The sequence below is a fragment of the Salarias fasciatus genome, chromosome 6 (assembly GCF_902148845.1).
Source record: "Salarias fasciatus chromosome 6, fSalaFa1.1, whole genome shotgun sequence".
Taxonomy (NCBI): domain Eukaryota; kingdom Metazoa; phylum Chordata; class Actinopteri; order Blenniiformes; family Blenniidae; genus Salarias; species Salarias fasciatus.
Window position 1 is genome coordinate 5,490,681 of NC_043750.1, and position 9,389 is coordinate 5,500,069.

Below are 9,389 nucleotides of genomic sequence, written 5' to 3' on the forward strand. Positions count from 1 at the left end.
TTCCGCAACGCCGTTCAACTCGCCATCGCCTGAAGATGATTCTTATTTTCAGACAAGATGGAGCACAACCAACTGTTGGGATTTCAGCTTTGTTAATTTGACTATCAGTAAATCCAAGAATTAAAGATCTGATTTTCATCAGATAACCTCGGGGCGTCATCTACATAAGTAGGAAATGAAAAACAATTCATTGTGATCAGTCTCATAAACTAGATGAAACTATTAATTTGGAATTTGGATTAATAATTTTACATTATTCCCAATTACTAAATTCTAACAGTAAAACCTGAAGGATTCTGGAGTTCTGAAACAGAAGAGGCCGACATTTTAATTTATAACCGTCCTTGCTGTGGTTCCAGTGATGGCTCTGGTTCTGCTGTGCCGTGTCCTTCGTGGGCTGGAGGAGTGGATCCCGGGCCGGTCGTGCAGTCAGATGTTGGAGGCTGACTCTCTTGGCTCGGTTCTGCTCCAGGGTGCCATGTGCTGATAGCCAGCGTTGAAGGGGCCAGGCTGAAGGAAGCTGGTCGCTTCACCTGTGAAGTCTCAAAGAACAGTCTGTGAAAGTGAAGGCTGTGTTCTGAATCCCAAAACAATGTTGGCATGATCATCTGGAACATGTTTTTCACATCAGAGAACACACTTTTGAATCTTTACTTTGCTTTATAGACAGCACATTGCAAGTCGTGATAGTTGTAAAGTCATTCTTACAGCAGAAGTGTCACAGAATGACAGCTGTTTTGAGAGATAAACTTCCTTGAAATGCTTTTAAAAATGATTACAAGATGTTCACTCAACTAGAGACAGAAGAAGGAAGATGACTTGTGGGGCTGATAAAGCTCATTATAGATTCAGGGTCTGATATCTTCTGACTGGAACAAAAAAAGGAAAACTACAGCAAATGAATGCTTATAAACAGTGGTGGCCAAGTTACTTCCTAAATATAATACAATTCATGTTATTTAGTTACTGTTATTTGTAAGTAATTAGTGACATTACTGTTTGTGAATTGTAATACGTTACACTACAGTTGCATTATTTCTGAGTTACTTCCACCAAAAGGACCTCAGAAATATTCATAGACATTCTACATTGCTGAAATGTCGTCTTTTGCAGCTGATTGTACATTCAGCGGATGGCGATGTAGCCTTATGTAGATCCTAAAGCTATTCACAACTTCATACAACAGCCTGAGTGAAGAGTCATGGTGCAATGTAATAGGAAACATGGCTGTCAGAACCACAAAAGCAGACCAAGGATCAGTTTAGTTATGATAAAGATGCTGCAAGTATTCGAAGTCTAGGCCTCTTTATAAAAGTGCAAAAGTAAAAAAAAGTAAAGGCCTGAAAATAAAAGTGTTTTGACCTATTAGACCAATGGGATACACAGATCAGTCTTTTCACTTTCAACTTCACAAAAAAAAATTAGTGTATAAATAAAAGTTACAAAATCATGACTACAGTTTTTCACAATTGTTAACACGTTTCTCAATACATTAACGGCTTTCTCAATACTGCACACACAAAACTGAAAACCGCACGCACAGCATGCTAAGCCTGACACTCCCTTTGCAAGAACACTCTTGCCATCAAATCTCTACATTGTGTTCACAAAATGGAGCTCATGTTTTCATTTGCTACACACAGCCGTATTTTACATACCATTCATTGAGCACACACAACTAAGCCATTGCTGCACACTACCAAGCATTTACTGCACACTGTAGTGTAAAATTGAAAACACTATTGTAAAATGGAACACACCATATGAATGACAGCGACTCTGGAAAATAAGATATTTCTCCTTTCGTAAAAATGACTCAACGTAGCCTACTTTTTTCATTAAAAAAAATGAAAACTTAAAACAGCTCAAATATGCAGCCAAAAATGTTTTATTTTTGGACACAGTTGAGGAATCATCATGATCAAGCATCATCATGCCTTTGGTTTCTGTCAGGCCAGAGGGCCTCGTCCACATCACAGACCATGTTCTCCCTATGGAGACGCCTCTGGAAGAACCGCCTGGAGCACAGATCAGTCATTTCACTCTAAACTTCACAAAAAAAATTAGTGTATTAATAAAAGTTACAAAATTATGATTAAAAAGGAAGCCCAGTCAGGAAACCTGTTACTGCCAATTGTCCTATACAACAGAGGGAGCATGCAGCCAAAGAAGAGTGGTGAAATAAACAGAACTAAAAGGGAGTTATGGCCTGGGCCTTTCCTCAGCTGTGGTTCTAAAGTGAGGTGGGGGAGCTGCTTAATCCACGACTCTCTTGGCTGAAATACTTATTGAAGCACATCAGGAGAAGACGCTGAATCCGTCTATCACCAAGACAGTTGAGCTTTGGGGTGAGCACAAGAGCCAAGACTGGAAGTCTCTCCACTGGCGCACTGGATGGTGTTGGGGAGTTACAGCATAGTTTATTAATCCGCCTGTCCTGTCCAGCATCAAAGTAGCAGAATGGAGGTCCTGGAAGAAGGTCTGAGTTGCTCCTAGAAGTAGTTACATTTTACTACAAATACAATTCTCTGCATTGAATAATGACTTCAGTTAGACTTTCAAAACAACAAAATCATTAAGCCTTCTAGGAGCCTGACGAAGGTGAGGTTCCCCTCTGCTGCACTCATGGTCTGTCGGGTTTTGCACTTGTCCAAAAAGCTGCCATCAAGAAAAAAAAGTACAGTCACTGCTAAAAGAGAAGTTTAAAGAAAACACATGTGAACTTAAGACTGCACTCCCTGAGGGGGATGTTGTGTGCACCACAGCAGATTGCTGGTCAGCTGTGAATCAGTCATTTATAGGTGTCACTGTCCACTGGCTGAACAGAAATGATGTTTCTGAGAGACACTCTGCAGTATCGGCATTCAGGTGGGTTAAAGGAGCGTATACACGATGGCTTAGCCACAGTGTGGTCTGATATTAACAAAGAACTCAAAATCCTCAACAAGGTTGTGTGCACAGTGACAGACAAAGCTTCAAATTTTATCAAGGCATTCAGCTGTTTTGGGATGGAGGTTGCTATCGATGATGGTGAAGAGACAGAGAGTGAGACAGTGTTTGAAGCTGATGATGAAAATGAAGAAGACAATGAACCAGGCTCCACCGTTGCTGCCGTCGCCAGCAGTGAGAGCTCAGATCACGAGGACCAGATGGAGCCTGAGCCTCTCTCAGATCTGGATCATCCCTCTCTACCCCCTCACAGAAGGTGTATGACTCACATCTTGAATAGCCAAAGACACAGAAAAGGTAACTGATAAATGCTGCAAATCAATGTCGACGACTGTTTTTGCAAAAGCATGTGCTCTTTGGAACAAGGTTAAACAGAGTCCTGGAAAAGCTTGGAATCAACTTTGTTTCGCCAAATGACACAAGATGGAACTCTGTATTTCTTGCCATGGAGCGACTATCTCACATTCAACACTAACTACTAGGGGTGTCCTCAGATATTCAATGATTAGTTTGAAGGGGCCTGGATGTGGTTATTAAACGAGGACCATTCCATTCCAGCTGTATGGGGGTGCTGAATGACTGATTTTACATAGAATTGCTTGTTTTTTTTTTCCAAATAAACATGATATAAAGCCTATTTGACATACATTTTAGTCTATCAAATATAATGTGGAAAATTTTACTTAGCTTGTACTTTTATTCAATATTCTATTTAGTGTTTGTGAATGAACCACCATTGTGAATGGCACAATCCGATTTTGCATAGAGCTCCATCACAGAGCAGCATCTCAGTGATGATTTGGCTCAACTTTAAAACGCTCAAAATGTTGGACAAAAAACTTCATAACAAGTAAAAAATGATCAAAAAAAGTCAAATGCCAGTTGTGTCAGCAGCTCGTTTCTTATCATTCCACAACTATATGGCTTTCCACCTTAAACAGGTAAGTAGCCTGGTAATTGGGTGTATGAAAGATGCTTGGTCACTCACTTCTCAATATTAATGCTGACTTTCTTTCATTTCATTGTAATATTTTAGTTTTTTTATTTATTTATTTATTTAAAAGGCTTATTCTATTTAATTAGTGTTTGTTTTTGCATGGATGTTGCGCTGCACAACGGACCGACACAGTGCAATTAAGCCTATTTCATTGAATTTGAGCAGATAATGTGAGAAATTAAGCCAAAAAATTTGAGCTTATCTGCAGAGCTTATGAATGAATGAATGAAGGTATTATTATCATTTATATCAGTATTATTATATATTATTTATTATTTGACGATTGAGTACACAGTTTATCAGTCAGCCCAACAGAAGACCTCTGCACTGTGACAATACCATATTTTTGAATCGAAATTTAAACAGATGAATATTTGGAGATTGTTTGAGTTCTAATCCTAGTTGTTTATAGATATAAATAAATGACATGCTTTAGCCCGTTTGTTAGAAGTGGGTTTGGTTATGGCCATTTGAACTTCATTTGTTTGATGTTTAGAGTTACGGCACTTTGTTCCAGTCTGTGTTTCAGTGTGTAGGAAAATAATAAGTGCTGTTTTACCTGCCTGCGCTGTTTTTTTTTTTAAATACCGCAACATTCTGCTATAGCCTATATTCAAATGATTCTAAAAAAAAAAGGTGATTGATTCACTATCAGTCGACGATCAGCAGGATTGGACGAATCTGATTCGACTATGTAAAGTCTTAGTCGGGGACACCTCTACCAACTACCAAGGCAGAAATGAATGAGGATCATCTTGCAGTCACTGAGCAGAAGGCCAACAGCTCTTCTAGAGAAAAGGGAGAATGTACTGTCTGCTGCCAAGATTCAAGCTGGACTGGGTTGAAGATGATGTGAAACATCTCCAGTACAGATCGATGCTTAAAGGAGAAGGTCAAACCCACTCTGATGACTCAGATGCAAGAGAGTCAGGTCAAACCCTGTCCAGTGGTGAAACTGAGAAGAAAGATCCTGCAGCTTTGTTCTTCAAATTTAACAGGAACCCTCAGGTTTCTCAAAAAACGGAAGTGGACACTTATCTGGACGCCGAAACCACAGATGAGTTTGAGGAATACAAGCAGTTTCCTAAACTCAAAAGGCTGTTTATGAAACGCAACACTGCACTGCCCTCAAGCGCTCCGGTACAGAAGCTCTACAGCATCGGTGGACAAATATTGGGGTAGGGATAAACTGTGATTGTGTTCCATAATAATTATTAACCATATGCTTTAGCAATAAGTACAATGTTGTCACTAAATATCCAGCCTCAGTCATAGATCTGTCTTGATGATATTATCCCAACACTTCCACAGCAAATAGTAATTGTGGTTTCAATATATATGAAAAAATATATATATATTCTTTCAGTTATTGCCTCAATAATTATGATGCTCTTCCTTCATCTCATTCAGGCCCAGGAGAAACCAGCTGGGGGATGGCAACTTTGAGAAGTAGCTTGTCTTGAATGCCGACAAAAATATTGGAAGGTATTTTGTTTAACTACACGGGACAATGCATTTTAATGAACATTAAATGAAGTAAATACCGGATTAACCGAAGATACTAATTTCAATCTATAGTCCCCACACAAAAACAAAAACAAAACAGGCTAAAAAAGAAACAGTATGTGACATACAGTATATTACAACAATAACACATAAGTGTTAAATGCATCTATGTAATTTATCAGAGTTTGGGAATGGAGATGAGTATGGTGTTCAGAGGCGAGCTGCATGAAAATAAAAGCATATGTTTTTGCTTTTACAGGAAGTAAGAAACCAGGGGTCCAGCAGGATCCACCAGGGAGAGACCACAGTGACAGAGGATCTTCATACAGATACGGCATCGTCAGGCTGGACAAAATCTCTTGGCCCTGCACACTTTTGGAAATTTTAATTTGACTAATTATGATTATTTTAGTTATTTATTTGACACACACAGAAAGCAATAGCAGCACTGTCCATGGGCCTTGGACTCTGACTGTCTCTTTAAGTTATTATTGTGGGTTTTTTTTCTACCTCATTTGTACCTTTTTACCAAATTCTTACCTCTTTTGGCCTAATGTTGTACTTTATTAGTTTACACATTTGTTTTAGTTTGGGCAAACAAGTCGGGGGGGCTGGGGGGGGGGGGGGGGGGGGGGGTGAGAAATAAAAAAGCAATGCCACTGAGTGGAAATAAATGTTAAAATGTTTTGCACATACAGAGAATACACATTCTTCTCTTCAGTTCACCATTCCTACTCTAGATTAGATTATTTCTTAACTAGCAGCACACTGATGAATGACATCTCAGAAATCAAAATTCATCCCATCGTCATAAGTGATCATGCACCAGTTTCATTTACTCTCAGAAATAAGACGAATAAACCACCAACTAGAAACTGGAGATTTAATACATCATTACTTAAAGATCCAGAGTTTATTAGCTATCTAACAAGAGAATGGTCTATATATTTAGAAAATAATGACTTGCCAGATACTTCAGCATGTGTTCTTTGGGAGGCAGGGAAAGCAGTGATGAGGGGAAAAATAATTTCCTTCTCCTCACACAAGAAAAAGAAAGAAGCTTCAAGAACTTTAGAATTGGAATTAAGAATTAAATCGCTGGAGGAGGCTTATCATGTCTCCCCACAAGAGAACATACTGAAGGATATAAGGAAAGCTAAACTTGAACTGAATGAAATTCTAGATAAAAAAACTCAATTCCTGATCCAACGACTCCGTTTAGAGAACTTTGAGCATAGTAATAAATCTGGAAGATTCCTGGCGAATCAGTTAAAAACAAACAAGGAGAAAAACACGATTTCAGCTGTTAAAGACTCAGAAGGAAACATCAGCCATGACCCAGACAAGATCAATAATATCTTCAGAGATTTCTGTCAAGGATTATACCGATCACAAATAGACACAACAGATGAGGAAATTAATACTTTTTTTAATGATATTAACCTTCCAAAATTGAAAGATGAAAATAGAATAGTGTTGGATTCTCCTCTTTCACTGGATGAACTCCATAAATCTCTGCAGGATATGCCCAACAATAAAGCTCCAGGTCCAGATGGCTATCCAGCAGAATTCTATAAAGAATTCTGGACCATGTTGGCTCCCACTTTTCATAAAATGGTAATGGAAATAAAAAATAAACGAACAGTACCCTCAAATATGAACTTAGCCAAAATAACTTTAATACTTAAACCAGGGAAAGACCCCACACTTCCGTCCAGTTATCGTCCTATTTCATTAATAAATGTAGATCTCAAAATAATCAGCAAAGCCCTATCCAGAAGAATAGAAAAGGTAACCCCGCTCATAATACATCCTGACCAAACAGGGTTCATTAAAGGTAGACACTCATCCAATAACATGCGCAGATTAATTAATATAATAGATTACGCTACAATACACAATCTGGAATCCATAATTATCTCTTTAGATGCTGAAAAAGCTTTTGATCGAGTAAATTGGAAATTTCTATTTGGAATATTAACCAAATTTGGGTTTGGAACGTCTTTCATAGACTGGATTAAAATCTTATATAACAACCCAGCTGCATGTGTGAAGACTAACGAGCAGACTTCTCCAAGCTTCTGTCTGCAGCGAGGAACCAGACAGGGCTGTCCACTCTCTCCCTCACTGTTTGCCATCTTTATCGAACCTCTGGCAGCTGCTATAAGACAAAATAAAGACATCAGAGGGATCCTGGCTAACAATAAGATAGAACATAAAATAAGTCTTTATGCAGATGATGTATTGCTTTTCCTGCAGAACTCTCCATCTTCTATCTCCCAGACAATCACACTTATTGACAAATTTTCACTAATATCTGACTATTCTATCAACTGGTCTAAGACTACAGCCATGCCTATAAACTGTGATTTACAAAGTATACCCAATGCTACAATCCAGTCTGGAAACATTAGATATTTAGGCATAAACATTTCTCCAAGGATATCAGAACTTTTAAAACTAAATTACGTTCCGTTACTGAAATCAACAGAGGATGACCTCTTACGGTGGAGACGCTTACCTATATCTCTTATGGGGAGGGTTGCCACCATTAAAATGATGACTTTACCTAAGGTTAACTATTTATTTTCAATGATACCAACCAAACCATCGTCTAGCTGGTTCAAATCACTGGACTCATACATATCTAAATTTCTCTGGAAAAATAAACCATCACGTATCAGTTTAAAGACGCTACAACAGACTAAAGACAGAGGTGGACTAGACTTGCCTAACTTCAGTAATTACTTTATAGCCAGCAAGCTGCAATATATCTCCAAATGGCTTAAACCGAACAATTTAGATGAGCCATGGCTGGATGTAGAGCAAGCATTATGTGAGGATCTAGTCATCTCTGACCTGCCATTCATCAGTCCCACCATCAAATCCCATCGCTGTTTTAAAAGTGTCAACATCAGCTCCTCTTTAATGGCTTGGTGGGACTTTCAAAAGCTAACCAAATCTTCTCTGATCCCGTGTAAACTCACACCCATCTGGAACAACCCGGACATCCTGCAAAACAAAAAGATGATCAACTTCACTCAGTGGAGAAATAAAGGAATCAGCCAGCTTGAACATATCATTGAAAATGGCAACTTTCTATCATTCAATACTCTCATCTCACAATATGGAATCAGCAGCACAGCATTTTTAGAATATCATCAACTTAAATCTATCATAGGCAAAAAGTATACCTTTAATCAATTGCAGGGACAGCTACCTCTCGGGGTCGAAGAATTCTTAAACCTCAGTTCCCCAAAGTTGCTATCAAAGATATATAAAATATTATCAAAGGTAGAAGACGAAATCTTCCTTCCGACCTTAAAATGGGAGGCTGACTTATCTAACAACTTTGACCAAAATGCGTGGTCACAAATATGTTTAAATACTTTCAAAATGACAAAGAATTCAAATATACAACTAATACAATTCAAAATTCTGCATAGAATTCATTACACAGGACGAAGGATGTTCCAGATGGGTCTATCACAATCTGATATCTGTTCACATTGCAATGATAACATGACTGACAACTACCTCCATGCCTTGTGGTCCTGCACACCAGTGCAGAGGTTCTGGCTTCAGGTGTGTGAAGACCTGTCAACATGGTTCACATGCAATATCCCTGCAACTCCCACACTGTGCCTTTTAGGTGATCTGGGTGAAATTAACATGTCGATAAACTCTGTCTACATGGTTCTCACCATCTTGTGCATCGCAAAGAAAACTATCCTTGTAAATTGGAAATCCAGAAATAATCTGAGTATCAGGCAGTTTAAGAATCTTCTATTAGATCATATCAGCTTGGAGACGATGTCTGTCTGTTCAGAGGATCAATCAGCTGAATCTGGTTCCCTCTGGTCCCCTGTGATCAGCTCCATCACTTAATGTAAGGGGAAGATGAGGGCCTCTCCACTTTGAGGGTCGGTTGTTGGTG